This window comes from Mustela lutreola, chromosome 10 (assembly GCF_030435805.1).
Source record: "Mustela lutreola isolate mMusLut2 chromosome 10, mMusLut2.pri, whole genome shotgun sequence".
In the NCBI taxonomy this organism is placed as follows: Eukaryota; Metazoa; Chordata; class Mammalia; order Carnivora; family Mustelidae; genus Mustela; species Mustela lutreola.
The window spans coordinates 47,140,378-47,159,305 of NC_081299.1; the positions used below are offsets into that span (position 1 = coordinate 47,140,378).

The window sequence follows — 18,928 nt, forward strand, 5'->3', positions numbered from 1 at the left end:
CTGCAATCCTGCAATCACACTACTGGGTACTTACCCAAAAGATAGAAGAACCCTAATTCAAATGGATATATGCCCCCTATAATTATAGCAGCACTACTTATAACAGCCAAAATAGGGAAGCACCCCAAGTGTCCAATGATCAACGAATGAATAAAGAAGATGTGGTATAATACACACACACACACACACACACACACACACACACACAGGAATATTACTGAGCCATCAAAAAGAATCTTGCCATTTGCAGTGACATAGATGGAGCTAGACAGCATAATGCTAAGCAAAATAAATCAGAGAAAGACAAATACCATGTGATTTCACTCATGTGCAATTTAAGAAACAAAACAAACAAGCAAAGGTAAAAAAATAAGAGAAAGACAAAGCAAGAAACAGACTCTTAACTACAGAGAATAAACTGATGATTACTAGGGGGGAGGAGAATGAGGGGAAGGGTGAAATAAGTGGTGGGAATTAAGGAGTTCATTTATCATGATGAGCACTGGGTGTTGCATGGAACTGCTGAATCACTAAATTATAACCTGAAAAAATATAACTCTGTATGTTAACTGTAATAAAAATAAAAACAAATAAAACAAAGCAAATGAAAAGGTAGCAAGAAACAAACAAAAATAAAAATGACTGCAATGAAAAAATTTTTTCTAGCATTTTAATAAAAGTAGAATGTGCTCATTACTTTAAAAAAAAAAAAAACTCATACAACATGGTATTAGAGAAGCCAAAGCTACTCCTGTACAATATTTACAGTAATCACACTCCCAGAGATAACCCACTATTTTCAATATGACAGGTATTAAGAACACGTATTGAGGGCAAAAATCTTCCACACAAATTAATATTTTGTTTTCATAAAAATAAGGATTTATAATCTCATCTATTATTAAACTGCATTATAGAAATTTTATTCTTAATCTATACCACTAGAATAATTAAAAGACTTCAACGTAAAGAAATGAAATTATATTTTTGTTATATTTTTAATGTGCCTATCAATTTTCCTAGTTTTCCTCAGTGTGTGTGCTAAAGAACATATTTAAGTTATTCAAAATATTTATAAACGTTTAACTTTTTTAACAAATAAGATATACATGTCTTGTATATTTGTGCATAATTCCATCAGACACTCATACACATATACTTATCTATACAAAGAACAATTCTGGAAGGCAATTTAAGAAACTGTTAATAGTAGTAGCTACCCTAAGAGTATAAGTAGGGTGTTTGATGATGGAGAAAGAGCAGGACTTTTATTTCTGAATTATATGAAGTACATTACTTTTATAATATAATTATTTCCAAATCCTATGTAGGGTGATTCAGTAAATATTATAATAAGCCTGTTCAATTTATTGACATTTCCAATTTTTTCTGTAAGCAGTGATTGGCTAAAGTGATTATATTTCCCAACTAGTTTACTTTTGATTATGACAATTAAGAAAAAACTCACACTGTACTGTAAAATGTGCTATTAAAAAGAATATGCTTTTAGCCTTAAAACAGTGAGATTGTGACACACAAAAAGGCAAATACACAATATCATGCTGATCTAGTCAACATCCATGCCACTCTGTTTTTATTTTTTTTTATTTTTATTTTTTTTAAAGATTTTATTTATTTATTTGACAGAGAGAGATGACAAGCAGGCAGAGAGGCAGGCAGAGAGAGAGGAGGAAGCAGGCTCCCTGCTGAGCAGAGAGCCCAATGTGGGGCTCAATCCCAGGACCCTGAGATCATGACCCGAGCCGAAGGCAGCGGCTTAACCCACTGAGCCACCCAGGCGCCCCGCCACTCTGTTTTTAACAAACACCATCAAAGTATTTTCAAATGCTGGGAAAATGAAAAGAAAAAATAATTTGAAATCCAAGTAGACTTTATTCAGTGTTCAAAACAATACGATTGTTTTTATCATGGTAAAATAAATAAAAATTTTGCCATCTTAACCCTTTTTAAGTGTACAGTTCACAGGTATTGAATACACTCACACTGATGTGCAGCCACCACCATGAACCATCCATATAGCTCATTTTGTATACAGCTCTTAAATAATTCCCCCTTCTCCTCTCACCCCCATCCTGGATGACTACCATTACAAACTCTGTCATTATGATTCTAACTATTCTAAGTACCTGATACAAATGAAATCATACACTATTTGTCTTCTTGTGACTGCCTTACTTCACTTAGCTTCCATGTCCTCAAGGTTCATCCAGTATTAGAGCATACTGCGGAATTTCTTTCCTTTTTAATATTGAACAGTATCTTGTATGTCTATACCACATTTTGCTTATCCATTCATTGGTCAAGGGACACTTGGGTTGCTTTCACATTTTAGCTACTGTGAATAATGCTGCTATGAACACGGGTATACAAATAAATACCTTTTTAAAGACATTTTCAATATGTTGAGGAATATATCTGGAAGAGGAGCCGCTGGATTGTATGGGCGTTGAATTTAAATTTTTTTGTGAAACTACCACATCATTTTCACAATTGGCTTAGCATTTTACATTCTCACCAACAATGTACAAGTGTTCCAATTTCTTCACATTTTCACCTTTGTTAATTTCCATTCTTGTGACAGTAGCTATCCTAATGAGTATGAGGTAATATCTCATTATAGTTTTCATTTGCATTATTTAATGATCAGTGATGTTGAGAATCTTTTTCTGTGCTTAGTGGCATTGACATATCTTCTTTGGAGACCTGTCTATTCAAGTTCTTCGTCCATTCTGCAATCAGATCGTTTGTATTATTGTTAGGTTTTAAAAATTCTCTGTATTCTGGATATTAATTGCTTATCAGATATATGATTAGCAAATGTTTTCTACCAGTCTGTGGGTTGTCTTTTTACTGTGATGGTGTCTTTTGATGCAAAAACTTTTTTTTTTTTTTAATTTTCATGAAGTTCATTTGCCTAATTTTTTCTTTTGCTACCTGTGTTTTTGGTGTCATATCCAAGGTATCACGACCAAATCCAATGTTATGAAGTTTTGATCCTGTATATTTTTTCTAGGAGTCTTACTATTTTAGGTTTTACACTTAGGTTCCTGATTCATTATCAATTTTTTTTTTAAAGATTTTTTATTTATTTATCAGAGAGAGAGGGGGAGAGAGCGAGCACAGGCAGACAGAATGGCAGGCAGAGGCAGAGGGAGAAGCAGGCTCCCCGCTGAGCAAGGAGCCCGATGTGGGACTCGATCCCAGGACGCTGGGATCATGACCTGAGCCGAAGGCAGCTGCTCAACCAACTGAGCCACCCAGGCGTCCCGTCATTATCAATTATTTTTTGTATACAGTATTATGTAAGGGTCCAATTTCATTCTTTCTCTGGATATCCAGTTTTCCAGCATCATTTATTGAAAAGACTGTCCTTTGCCCAGTTTCCATCCTTGACAAAAAACTCATTTCTGGGCTATTTTATTCCATTGGCCTATGTCTTTCATGTCAATACCACAGTTTTGATTACTGTAGCTGTGTAGCAAGTTTTGAAATCTGAAGTGTGAGCCCTCCAGTTTTATTCTTTCTCAAGACTGTTTTGGCTACTCGGGTCGTTTAACACTGCATATGAATTTTAGATTTAGTTTTCTTATTTCTACAAAAATGCAAGCAAAAAATAGCTCTGGGATTCTGACAAGTACTGTAAGGAATCTGTAGATTATTTTGGGCACTACTGACATTTTTAAAATATTAAGTTTTCCAGCAAATGAACATAGGATCTTCCTATTTCTTTCTCTTGTTTTAGCAATGAATTTTTAGTTATCACTGTGTCTTTCACCTCCTTGATTAATTACTAAATCTTTTATTCTTGCTGAGGTTATTGTAAATGGAGTTGTTTTTAATAATTTCCTTTTCAGATTGTTCATTGTTCGTGTACAGAAATGAATTTTTGAGTGTTGACACTGTATCCTGATACTTTGCAAATTAACTTACTAAGTTCAAACCGCCTTTTTTGCAGTCTTTACAGTTTCCTACATATACGATCATATCATCTGCCAACAAAGATAATTTTACTGCTACCTTTCCAATGTGGATAACTCTTACTTCTTTTTCTTGGTCTAACTACAAACTTCCAGTATTATGTTGAACAGAAGTGAAAGTGGACATCCTCGCCTTGTCCCTGAACTTATACAAAAAGCTTTCAGTCTTTTACCACTGAGTAGTATGTTTGTTGTGAGTCTTTCATATGTGGCTTTTATTATGTTGATGTAGCTTCCTTTCATTCTTATTTTGTTGAGTGTTTTAATCATGAAAGGTGTTAAATATTCTCAAAAAATTTTTACATCAATTAAAATGATCATGTGGGGTTTTTTCCCTTCCTTTTGTTAGATGTGGCATATTACCTTGATCAAGTTTTATATGCTCAACCATGCTTGCATTCTAGAAATAAAGCTCTCTTGATTATGGTGCATATCCTTTTAGAATGCTACTGAATTCTGTTGCTAGTATTTTGTTGGGGACTTCTACATCAATGTTTTTAAGGAATACTGGTCTATAGTTTGCTTGGAGTATCTTTGTCTTTGTATCAGGATGATGCTAACTTCAGAGAATGAGTTAGGAAGTATTCCTTCCTCTTCAATCTTTTGGGAAAGTTTGAGAACTGTTATTAGTTCATCTTTACATGGTTGGTAGAATCTACCAGGGATGGTGTCAGACTTTATTCTTAGATTCTGATTACTGACTCAATCTTGTTATTAGTCATGGGTCTATTCAAATTTTCTATTTCTTCACGATTTAGTATTGGTAAGGTTTTTGTATTTCTAGGAAATTGTCCATTCCATCTAGATTATCCAATGTTTGGCATGCAATTGTTCATAGTATCTTCTTATAATCCTTTTATTTCTTTAGAATCATAAGTAAGCTCTGCACTTTCATTTCTGATTTCAGGTAATTTGAATTTTCTTTACTTTTTCCTTTTTCAGCTAGCTCAAGTTTTGGAAATTTTGTTGATCTTTTAAAAGAACAAATTTTGATCTTAATGATTCTCTCTAATGGTTTTTCTGTTCTCTAGCTCTGCTCTAATCTTTACTATTTCCTTCATTTTATTAGCTTTGGGTATAGTTCTTTTTCTAATCCATTAATTTGTAAGTTAGGGTGTACATCTGAAATCTTGTTTTTTAATCTAAGCATTTATAGCTATAAATTTTATACTCAGCACTGATTTCACTGCATCTCATAACTTTCTGTATCTTGTTTTTATTTTCATTCATTTCTAAAGGTATTTTTTTATTAAATTCCTTCTAATTTCTTCTTCAATCCATTGGTTATTTAAAATTATTCTGTTTTGGAACACACAGCTGGCTCAGTCAGAAGAGCATGAGACCCTTGATCTTGGGGCTGTAGGTTTGAACTCCACATTAGGTGTAGAGATCACTTAAAAAAACAAAAATCTTTTAAAAAACTTAAAAATATATCCACAGTTTTGTGAATTTTCCAGTTTTATTTTTGTTACTTATTTCTAACTTCATCCCACTGTGGTCAGAGAAGATACACTGAATGATATATATCTTAATCTATGAGAATTTGTGACCTAATGTATGGCCTATCCTGGAAAATGTCCCATATGCCCTTGAGAAGAATGTGTACATTCTGTTGTTTTGGAATAGAGAATTCTATAGGTTCTCTTAGATCTAGTTGGTTTACTGCATTAAGTACTTTATTTCTTTATATTCTATCTGGTTGTGCTATCCATTATTCTGGGTAAAGCTACTAAAGTCTCCAACTATTATTACAGAACTATCTATTTCCTCCATCAGTCCTGTCAGTTTTTGCTTCATGTATATCTGTAGTATGCAATTAAGTACACAAATTTTTGTAAATGTTATATCTTCTTGTTGTTTCAAACCTTTTTTGCTACATAATACCATTCTTTATCTCTTGTAATCTTTCTTTTTTTTTTCACCCCCACGATGCAAAAACATTTTATATTTTTTAATTTTTTATTTTCTCTAAACATATATTTTTATCCCCAGGGGTACAGGTCTGTGAATCACCAGGTTTACACACTTCACAGCACTCACCAAAGCATATACCCTCCCCAATGTCCATAATCCCACCCCCTTTTCCTAACCCCCCTCCCCCCAGGCAACCCTCAGTTTGTGAGATTAAGAGTCACTTATGGTTTGTCTCCAGTATATATACACAATGGAATACTATGCAGCCATCAAAAGAAATGAAATCTTGCCATTTGCGACAACATGAATGGAACTGGAGCGTATCATGCTTAGCGAAATAAGTCAAGCAGAGAAAGACAACTATCATATGATCTTGTAATCTTTCTTAATAAAAGTCTATTTTGTCTGATATTAGTATAGCCACTCCTATTGTCTTTTGGTTACTATTTGCATGGAATATCTTTTTCCATCCTATAATGCTCAACATGCTTATGTCCTTGGGTCTCAGATTAGTCTATTATAGACAGCATATAGTTGAATCACGTATTTTTATCCATTCTAGCAATCTCTGTCTCTTGACTGAAAGTTAATCCATTTATATTTAAAGTGATGAATGATAAAGAGGGACTTACTTCTATGAATGTGCTAACTGTTTTCTCTATGTCTGCTATCCTTTTTGCCCTCATTTGCTACATTATCGTCTTCTCTGTTTAGTTGATTTTTTGTAGTGAAACATTTAAATTCCTTTCTCATTTCCTTGTGTGCATATTCTACAGCTATCTTCTCTTTAATTACCATGGAGATTACATTTAACAACCTAAGTTTATACACTCTACTTAGAATTTATACCAGTTCAACTTCAGCAACATATAAAAACTCTGCTCTTTCATGGCTCTGTCTCCATTCTCTTCAGTCTCTAATGTAACAAAATTATATATTATATATATATATATATATTATATAAACAAAATAATAACAATAATAAGTAATTCTTTTAAAAGCATTAGTCCCCTGAATTACACAGAAAACAAGATTTGGAATTATAAACTAACCTTACAGTAACACTAGCTTTTATACTAATAATTTTTTTTCTTTAAAGGTATTTCCTTTAAAGGTATACATTCAAAGGCATTTTAAAATTGTACAGAAACAAAAAAGTATAGTTACAAACAACTGTTATAATAATAGTAGCTTTTGAAAATGTCCACATATTTACCTTTACTAAGATATTTATTTCTCCAAAAAGCTTTGAGTTACTTTCTTATATCCATTCTTCTTACCAATGGGACTCCCTTGAGCATCTTTTGCAGGGCAGTTCTGGTGGTCATGAATTCCCTCAACTTTCATTTAACTGACAATGTCTTAACTTCTCCCTCACTTTTGAAAAACAGTTCTTCTGGACACAGGATTCTTAGTGACAGCTTTATTCTTTTATAGCACTTTGGATATAACAAACACTGTCTTCTGGACCACAAAGTTTCTGATGAGAAATCTGCTGATAATCTTAGTGCAGATACCTTGAATGTGATGATTCACTTCTCTCTTGCTACTTCAGGATTTGCTCTATGTCTTTGGCTTTTTGAAGTTTTATTATAACATATAACCCCTGGGTTCATCTTTCTTGAAGTTCACTGAGCTTCTTGGACATTTATATTTATGTATTTCATCAAATTAGGGAAGTTTTCAGCCATTATTTCTTTTTTTAAATTAACATATAATGTATTGTTTGTTTCAGGGGTACAGTTCTGTGGAATCAACAGTCTTACACAATTCACAACACTCACCATATCACATACCCTTCCCAATGTCCATCACCCAGCCATCCTATCCCTCCCACCTCCCTCCTTTCCAGCAACCTCAGTTTGTTTCCTGAGATTAAGAATCTCTTATAAATTGTTTCCCTCCCTGGTCCCACTTGTTTCATTTTTTCCTTCCCTTCCCCCCAAAACCCCTGCTCTGCCTCTCAAATTCATCATATCAGAGAGATCATATGATAATTTTATTTCTCTGATTGACTTATTTCGCTTAGCATAATACCCTCTAGTTCCATCCATGTCATTGCAAATGGCAAGATTTTTTTTTTTTTTTGATGGCTGCTTATATATATATATATATATCACATCTTCTTTATGCCTTTAACTGTTGATGGACATCTAACAGCCATTATTTCTTGAAATATTCTCTCTGCCCCTTCTCTCCTCTCCTTCTGGGACTCCCACATTGCATATGTTGGTCCTCTTGATCACATCTCCCAGGTCTCTTAAATCTATCTTTTCTGTTCCTCAGCTTTGGTAATTTACACTGTCCTACCTTCAGGTTCCCTGCTTCTTTCTTCTGCCTGTTAAATCTCCCTTTGAATCTGCCCATATTTTCGTTGTATTTATCAGCTCCAAAATTTCTTGTTAGTTTTTTTGGGGGGTGTCTAGCTGTATACTGATATTTTCACTCTGTTCATAATCACTTTCTTGACTTACACTTTCCTTTAGTTCTTTAATCATCTTTAAGACAATTGTTTTAAAGTCATTGTCTAGTATGTCTGCCATTAGATATTCTTAAGAGACAGTTTCTGCTAATTTAATTTTTTTTCTATGAATAGGCCACACTTTCCAGTTTCTTACATGCCTGTACTTTTTAGTGAACAGTGGACATTTGAATTTAATAATGAAACTCTGGATATCAGATTCTACCCCTTCAACAGAGTCTACCATTTTTGTTATTGTTTTGTTATTGTTCTTTTCCTTCTTTGTCTTTTTCTTTTTCTTTTTCCTACCGCTATCTCTGTGCCTAGGGTTAGCCTGGGATATAAATATAATGTCTCTTTGGGATTTTTCTGAGCATGCACAGTCATTTTCTAATTTTCCCCAAATATGCAGTTGTTTTCGAAAGTCCTAGTCTTCAGTATCTGGCTCCCCTCACCAAAAAAGTGGAAAAAATAAATCAAGTGGGGAGTTGGTGGGAGAGGAATGTTACCAGATGTTTAGGCGCAGGGCCTGCTAAAATGAGGAGCAGTACAAAACAATGGCTGCCCACCTATATGCACCTGAAGATCAAAAGCCACATTCAGTGACTAGAGCACAGATCACTGATACTTGAAGGACAGGGACCTTTTCCTTACCCTGGCTCTGGCAAGCTGTGTACATGCTGCTCCAGAAACCTGTGCACTGCCATGTGACACAGGTAAGATAGGTGGCAGGTAAGGTTGTAAGAGGTGAAACTGACCAAACGTAGGCACAATTCATTGTCCAGTATTCCCCTGGAAGGTACAAGCTTTAAACAGATGCCAAAATAGATACAATCAGACAGACTCTGTTGGTTTAATTGTAGTCTATCTGGGGAAACAAATCCCTAGTGTTTCCTACTCCACCATCAGAACTGCAACATAATTCTTTAAGACCTCTAAATACACTAAATTTAAAAGAATCCAAAGTATTTTACCTTATTGTACATATATAGACAGATATGTGTACATATTTATAAATAGGAATATATATTTAAGATAAAAATAAATATGTGACCCATTTAAGATAAAAATAAATATAGATATATGTATATCTATATATGTGTAAAATACATATGTAACATGTGTGAGCTTGTGTTTGTGTGTGTGTCCACACATAAGTAGTTATTTGATACTGAATTCTAAAAACACAAAAATATGTCCTTCAACAGCAGGTCAACATATTCATAATAATATAAATACAAGATGAGACAAGCAAACAAGATATTCCTCTAAGAGAATTCATAAAAATACAAGTTGAAACAGTTACTACATTTTAAAAAGCACAGCCCATATAGTAGCTCAAAACAAAACAAAACAAAACAACCCCTGAAAACTAAGATTTTTGAAAACTAAGATAAACATTTCAAGAGACATTATAAATCCAGGAATTATCTACTATGAGGTATTCTGTTACACATACCAAAACAATATCCAAAATTTTTTCACACTAAAAGTGTTAATCAGGGGCAATGGGCGGCTCAGTTCATTAAGCATCCAACTCTTGACTGTGGCTCAGGTCATGATCTCAGAGTCATGAGATCAAACCCTGCATTGGGCTCTACACTGAACACGGAGCCCACTTGAGATTCTCTCTCTCCCTCCCCCTCTGCCCCTCCCCTCTACTTGCATGCTCTCTCTCTAAAACAAAAATAAATAAAAATGATAATCAAAAGTAAAATAAAGTACCTCCCTCTTCTTAAAAAACACAAAGGCAATCTTTAAAGCAATATTTTATATTCAGAAATAAAAGAAAATAATTATCCCACAGACTGAAAAACATTCCCAACTTAAAAGTATTCCAAAAGGACTGACGATATCTGCTTTAATAGTAAGATAAAGATACTGAAGTGTGTCTGTATTTCCAAAACCAAATTCAAAGAACCACTAATGTGAGATAACTTTGTTTTCAAAAGGGGTATTTTACTTATATTTTTCTAGTTTGTGAAAAATAAGTGATGGGATATCAGTAAGATATGGGAATAAGAAGCAATGGACCCTTCTTCCCAACACAAACACACTGATTTAACAATATACACACAAATTCTCTTTCTGAGAGATCCAGAAACTAGCTTAGAGGCTCCTGTACCTTAGACAACTGTGAATCACACACATCAAAGCCAGTAGGAAGATTTGGGACAGCCTCTTGCCATAATCCCTACCCTACCCTAGCTTCTCCCTAGTGAGGGAAAGAACTGGATGATGTATCCAATATTCCAACTTTTCCAGGGCTGCCCAAGAAACTGGCTTCTGTCTTGTCTCAAAGCATTGATGAAATGTAGCACATGGTAGGCCTGGAGGCCAGTGAGAATAAGGATAGCAGTCTCAACTAGCACACAAACAACTGCAATAGCCCCTCCCTCCAACAAAGAGTGAGTGGCAAAATTCCCCAGCTCTGAGCTTCTCCTCCCTGGGGAGGAAAGAAAGTGAACCATATATTTAATGTTCCAACATTTCTGGGAGTTGCCTGAGAAAATGCCTACAATTCACCTATCACAGAGCAATGATGGGATCTGGTGTACTTTATTTATTTATATGAGGGGCAGAAGAGAGAATCTTAAGCAGATTCCACACCCAGCAGAAAGCCCAATATAGGGCTTGATCTCACCACCCTGAAATAATGACCTGAGCCAAATTCAAGAGTTGGAAGTTCAGCCCACTGAGCCACCCAGGCTCCCCAAGGACCTGGCATACCTGAGATGTCTAGGTTCCACTAAGAACAAAGATGGGGTTGGATTGGCACAAAGGTTTGAGAGGGCCACAAAATCTCTGGCTGGGCTAATTGGTTAGGATCCTCTCCTGTGGAAGGCCAGTTCACAAAGCCTGGAAAAGCTGGCTGGTTTTTTTTCTAATGTAAAGATACCAACTCCAGGTCAAGGAAAATGAACAGCCAGGGAAATATATCCTACAGGAAAAACTTAAATCTTCAGAAAGTGATGCTAATGAAACATGTATGTAATTTACCGGAGAGAGTCAAAGTAACCCTCATAAAGATAGTCCCCCAGGTCAAAAGAAATACATAAACAAAGGTGAGAATAACAGAGATAGAAATATTAAAAAATGCCAAACAGAAATCTTAGAAATGAAAAATAAATGCACTGAAAAATTTGCTACTATAAGAATTCAAGAGCAGACTTAGATCCAGTGAACTCAAAGACAAGTCACAGGAAATTATCCAGAAAAGTAAAAAATAAATAAATAAATAAAAATAAAAGCATGAAGGAAACTTAAGCATTTATAGAACACCCACCATCCAATAGACCAATATATGCATTATGGAAGTCCCAGAGAAGGAAAGAGAGAGAAAAGAGCACAAAGTTTACTCAGAGAAGTAACAGCTGAAAATTTTCCACTACTGGGGAAGAAAAGGATATCCAGATCCAGGAAACCCAGAGACAAACTGTGAAAGATGAACTCAAAGATATCAATTACATAGACACATTATAAGCAAATTTTAAAAGTCAAAGACAAAGAATTTGGGGGGGAAAAAAAGAAAGAAAAGTAAACCAGTATATACAAGGGCACTTCCACAAGTCTTCCCAGCAGACTCCTTGAGGGCCAGATGGGAGTGGGACATTATATTCAAAGTGCTGAAAAAAAAATTGTCGACCAAAACTGTCCTTCAAGAATGAAGGACACAGACTTTCTCAAACAAAATCTAAGGGATTTCATTGCCACTAGAACTGCCTTACAAGAAACATTAAAAGAACTCTTCAAAATAAAGAAAAGAACTATAAACAGCAATACAAAAGCACTGAAAGTATAAAACTCACTGGTAAAGGTAAATATATAGACAAATACAGAATACTGTAATAATGTAATAGTAGCAGATAAATTATTTTAATTCTAGTTCAGTCAGTAGTATTAAAAATAACTATAAGAATGTTAGTGAATATACAATATAAAAATATGTAAACTGTGAAATCAATAACATAAAGTATAAAATTTTGTATATAACTGAAGTTAAATTATTATTGGCTTAAAATAGACTATTATAACTACAAAACATTTTCATAAGTTCCATAGTAACCACAAAGAAAGTATCCATATAAGATATACAAAATAAAAAGGAATCAAAGCATGTCAATACAAAAAAAAATCAACAAAATACAGTGATGGCACCAGAAGTTAAGGACTAAAGAACTGTAATACAAAGAGAAAACAATTAAAATAGCAACAGTAAGTTCTTTCCCTATCAATTTCTTGAAATGTAAATGCATTATACTCCTCACTCAAAAGACAAAGAGTTTCTGAAAGAATGAAAAAATAACATCCCACTATATGCAGTCTACCAAGACTTATTTAAAGGACACTGATAGTTGGAAAGTGAAGGGCTAGGAAAAAAAATATTCTATGCAAATCTGTAACCAAAAGAGAGCAGGGGTGACTATACATAAGTCAGACAAAACACAATTTAAGACAAAATCTGTCACAAAAGCAAAGGGACATTATATAATGATAAAAGGATCAATAAACATGGAAGATATAATTATTACAAATATATATGCACCAGCATCACAGTGAACATTGGTAGAACCGAAAGGAGAAACAGACAACAATATAATATGGGAGACTGCAAGGCCCTACTTTAAATAATGCACAAAACTTCCAGACAAAAAAATCAAGATGGAAACAGCAGACTTTAACACTATATGCCAAATTGATCTAATAGACATCTACAAAACATTCCAATCAACATAAGAAGAATACTCATTTTCTCAAGCACACATGGAACATTCTTCAGGACAGATCACATTAGGTCACAAAACACATAGCTTTTCCAGCCAGAGTGAAGTGAAACTAGAATCCAATAGCTGAAGGAAAACTGAGTATTTCCAAGTATGTGCAAATTAAACAACATACTCCCAAAAACCAACGGATAAAATTAGAAATGAAAAGGTAAATTACAAAATGTTTTATGACAAACAAAAACAAAAATATAACATATTAAAACTTACACAATGCAACAAAAGCATTATTAGAAAGGAAGTTTATAGCAATAAATGTCTACATTAAAAAAGATCTCAAATAAACAACACAGCTTTACACCTCAAGGAACTATAAAAAAGAACAAAGTATAAAGTTAGCAGAAGGAAGAAAATAATGAAGATTATAGCAGAAATTAACAAAATAGAGAATAGAAAAGCAACAGGAAAAGAAATCAATGAAGTAATAAAAACTGACTTTTGAAAGGAGAAATTAAATTAACAAACCTTTAGCTAGACTAAGAAAAAATGAGAAAAGAAAATCAGAAATTAAAGAGGAGACATTACAACTAAAGTCACAGAAATAAACAGGATCATAAGGATCACTACATATTTGTAACTACAAATAGTTACATGTCCCAAAATTGGAAATCTAGAAGAAATGGACAAACCCTAGAAACACACAATTTACTGAGACCAAATCATGAAGAAACAGAAAAATGTGACAAGATCTAAAACAAGAAAGAAGACTGAATCAAGAGTAAAACACCTACTGAAAAAGAAAAGCCCAGAATTCACAAATGAGTTCTACAAGACATTTAAAGAAGAGTTAGAGTGGACATCCTTGTCGTGTTCCTGATCTCAAAGGGAAGGCTGTCAGTTTTTCCCCATTGAGGATGATATTCACTGTGGGGTTTTCACAGATTTTATGAAGTTGAAGAATGTTCCCTCTATCCCTATACTTTGAATCGTTTTAATCAGGAACAGATGCTTATCTTGTCAAATGCTTTTTCTACATCAACTGAGAAGACCATGTGGTTCTTCTCTCTTCTCTTACTGATTTCTTCTATCATACTGATTCATTTGCAAATGTTGTGCCATCCTTGCATCCCATGGATAAATCCCATCTTGTCATAGTGGATAATCTTGTTAATGTACTGTTGGATCCTATTAGCTAGGAACTTGTTGAGAATCTTGGCATCCGTATTCATCAGGGATATTGGTCTGAAATTCTCCTTTTGGGTGGGGTCTTTGCCTGGTCTGGGGATAAGGGTAATACTGGCTTCATAAAAAGTGTCTGGAAGTTTTCCTTCTGTTTCTATTTTTTGAAACAGCTTCAGGAAAATAGGTACTATTTCTTCTTTGAATGTTTGGTAGAATTCTCCAGGGAATCCGTCAGGTCCTGGCTCTTGTTTTTTGGGAGGTTTTTGACTGGGTATTTACCGCAAAGATACAGATGCAGTGAAAAGGGACACCTGTACCCCAATGTTCATAGCAGCAATGGCCACAGTCACCAAACTATAGAAAGAACCAAGATGCCCTTCAACAGACGAATGGATAAAAAAGATAGGGTCCATATATACAATGGAGTATTATGCCTCCATCAGAAAGGATGAATACCCAACTTTTGTATCAACATGGACAGGACTGAAAGAGATTATGCTGAGTGAAATAAGTCAAGCAGAGTAAATTATCATATGGTTTCACTAACTTGCGGAGCATAAGAAATGACGCGGAGGACCTTGGGAGATGGAGAGGAGAAGTGAGTTGGGGGAAATCGGAGGGGGAGACAAACCATGAGAGACTGTAGACTCTGAGAAACAAACTGAGGTTTTTGGAGGGGGGTAGGGTTTGGGTGAGCCTTTTTGTGGTGGTATTATGGAGGGCACATACTGCATGGAGCACTGGGTGTGGTGCATAAACAATGAATTTTTTAATGCTGAAAAAAATAAAATTAAACTAAATTTAAAAAATTAAGAAATAAAGAAGAATTAACACCAATTTTTGTCAAATTCACACAAAAGAGATGACAAGGAGGGAACACTTCCAAGATCATTTTGCAAAATCAGCATTATCCCAATACCAAAGCCAAAGACACTAAAAAAACTATACACCCAATATCCTGATAAACACAGATTCAAAACTCCTTAACAAAATACTAGAAAACTAAACCCAATAGCACATTGAAATAATTGTACAACAGGGGGATTGGGGGAAAATGGCAGAGTAGAAGATCCTAAGATTATCTCCTGCCATGGATTAATCAAGGCGACAACTACAGGTATTGCAACTCAATATGAAAATGACCTGAAGATTGGCAGAACAGATTTTCACAGTCAAAAATCATAAAAGGAAGGCTACAACAAGAAGTGAAGGAGGGACACAGACACTGTAGGGAACCAAACCTCTGGCACAGCAACCAGTAAAGTAGAGAAACAATAACAAGTACGGAAGAGGAAGGGTATTAGGCCTAACACTGGGCACTGGGGTATTGGGCCTAACACTCAAAAGACAAATCTCCACAATATCTAGCTTTGAAAATAAATGAGAATGTGTGGACTGCAGGAGATGCATTTATTAACACACCAAAAACCTACCTTCTTCACTCTTCAAGACTATAAAAAATAGCTACTGTATTTCCTAAATATAAGTTTAATGCTTCCTGTCACTACCCAGTATGTATGTGTGTGTGTATAATTTGTTCTATATAACTTCTTACATAAAACCTATTATATAAAACACACACACACATATATATGATTTTTAACTTACATGTACATCTAATAAATACAGAGGAGAAGTACAAAAAAAAAAAATGAATGAAAGAAGAAAAAAAGAAAATCAATGAGGCTTAACTCTAAGGGAGCCAGAACGCTACAGGAAAACAAGTCTCTGTCTTTAAAAGCCTAGTGCACTATATCATTCGGTCAGAGACCCAGCACAGAAGCATGAATTTAAAAAGTCTTTGTTATACATGAAGATTTATTGTCTAATTTTAGGACGTATGCCAGAGAGGCAGGAATCTGCAGATTTCTCTGGGAAGAGAAGTTATGACAGGCTCCATTCTTCTTGCCTTCCTTTAGCCTAGCTAGCAGGATGCTTGTAGGAGCCAGTTCTGACACTCTGCATCACCTTGCTAGCACCATTTGCCCCACTGCAGCATTCCCCTCCACCCATCCCAGCAGGCACCCCTCCAAAGCAACAGGTCAGGAGCAGTGCTCCTCTAAACTGACTCCTGTCTAGGGGAGGGTAGAAGCAAATGTAACCCTCCAGCATGCCTACAGTATCTCCAGCTAGGTTCCTCAGCCAGCTATGCCATTAGCAAGCCCTGCCCACCAAATGCATCCAGGGCAATCACAGCAGAAAGCTAGGTTAAGGGCTGGCCTTATCCACCAGCATGCCCATGGTGACAACAGCCAACCCTCAGCCAGCTGCGCCAGGGGCAAGCCATGCTCACTGGTGTGTTCACAGTAGTTTCAGCCAGTCATTGCTGACAGGCAGGCTTTAGAGGCCAGCTCCAGCCACCAAGACATCCTCAGCACCCAAAACCAAGCCACAACAGGAGAGTGCATTCAGCTCACACAGGTGACACCCATGGACCATCTGGTTCTGGCAACCAGAGGAACTGAGCTACTGGGCACTACATGACACCTTTCACATTACACTACTACTTTTAAGACCAAGAGACATATCAGACATAGTTAATACACAGAAACAAACAAAGAGAGTCAGACAAAATGAAAAGACAGAGGAATATGTTCCAAACAAAAGAACAAAGCAAAACCCCAGAAAAAAAGCTACACGAAATGGAAATAAGTAATCTTATATGATACAGTTCAAAGTAATGGTGATAAAGATATTCACCACACTTAAGAGAAAAATGGATAAATTCAGTGAGAACTTCAATAAAGAAATAGAAAATATATAGATAAAGATAATATAAATATATTTATAAATATGATATATTTATATTAAATATTTAAAAATATAAAGAGCCAATCAGAGCTGAAGCATACAATAACTGAAATGAAAAATACACCAGAGGGGATCCAAAGCAGATCAGAGGATGCAGAAGAACACATCAGAGATCTAGAATACTGAGTAATGGAAAGCAACCAGGCTGAACAGGGGAAAGAAAAAAAAATTAAAAATGAAGATATGGCACAAATATAGACATATAGATCAATGAAAAATAATAGAAAGCCCAGAAATAAACCCATGTTTATATGGTCAATTAATCTGTAACAAAGGAGGAAAAAATATACAATGGAGAAAATATAGTCTCTTCAATAAATGATGCTGAGAAAACTGGATGACAAGATGCAAAAGAACGAAACTAGACCACTCTCTAATACCATACACAAAAGTAAACTCAAATGGATTAACGACCCAAGTGTGAGACCTGAAAACATAACAATCCTAGAAGAGGACACAGGCAGTGATTTAACATTGGCCACAGCAATATTTTTCTAGATATGTCTCCTAAAGCAAGGGAAACAAAAGCAAAAATAGACTGCTGGGACTACCTTAAAACAGAGCGCTTTTATACAGAGAAGGAAACCATCGACAAAACAAAAACTCAACCTACTAAATGAGAGAAGATATTTACAAATGATACACCTGATAAGGGGTTAATAGCCAAAATATATAAAGAACTTACATAACTCAACACCAAAAAAACCCCCGAACAATCCGATTTAGAAATGGGCAGAGGATGTGAACAGACCTTTATTCAAAGAAGACATAAAAATGGTCAGCAGACACATGAAAAACTGTTCCACATCACTAATCATCAGTGAACTACAAAAAGAAAGCAAAATAAGATACCACCACACACTTTTAAGAAGGGCTAAAATAAAAAAATCAAGAAATAACAAGTGTTAGTGAGGATGTAGAGTAAAAGCAACCCTCACATACAGCTGGTGGGAATGCAAATTGGTGCAGCCACTGTGGAAAACAGTATAAAAGTCTCTCAAAAAATTAAAAATAGAAATACTATATTATCTAGTAACTCCATTACTGAGTATTTATGCAAAGAAAACAAAAAATGTTAATTTCTAAAGATATATGCACCCTATGTTTACTGCAGCATTATTTATAATAGACAAGATATGAAAGCATTCCAAGGGTCCACTGCCAGATGAATGGATAAAGAAGATATGGTATATATACACAATGGAATATTACACAGCCATAAGAAAGAATGAGATCTTGCTATTTGTGACAACGTGGATAGGCCTAGAGGGTAGTAGACTAAGTGAAAAAGTCAGACCAAGAAAGACAAAAACCATATAATTTCACTTAATGTGGAATCTAAAACAAATGAATAAATAAACAAAAAGCAGAATCAGATCTGCAAATACAGAGAACAAACTGATGGTTGCTGGAGGGAAGTAGGTAGAGGAATAAACAACATGGGTAAAGGAGATTGAGGGATATAAGCTTCCAATTATGGAATTAGTAAGTCACAGGAATAAAAGGCACAGCATGTGAAATACAGTCAATGCTACTGTAAGAGCAGTGTATAATGACAGATTGCAGCTACACTTGTGGTGGGCAGGGTATAACATATAGATATTGAATCAGTATGCTGTACCCCCAAAACTAAAAGAACTTTGTGGATCAACTGTACTCAAATTTAAAAATTAAAAAATTAGGGGCACCTGCATGGCTTAGTGGGTTAAAGCCTCTGCCTTCAGCTCAGGTCATGATATCAGGGTTCTGGGATCGAGCCCCACATCGGGCTCTCTGCTCAGCAGGAAGCCTGCTTCCCCCTCTCTCTCTGCCTACTTCTGCTTACTTGTGATCTCTCT

General features: G+C 35.2%; 1 protein-coding gene across 4 annotated transcripts in view; it reads right to left on the minus strand.

Annotated features, from left to right (window-relative positions):
* OMA1 (OMA1 zinc metallopeptidase) overlaps positions 1-18,928 on the minus strand; it is a 91,389-nt gene that overhangs the window by 27,156 nt on the left and 45,305 nt on the right. The window lies entirely within an intron of this gene.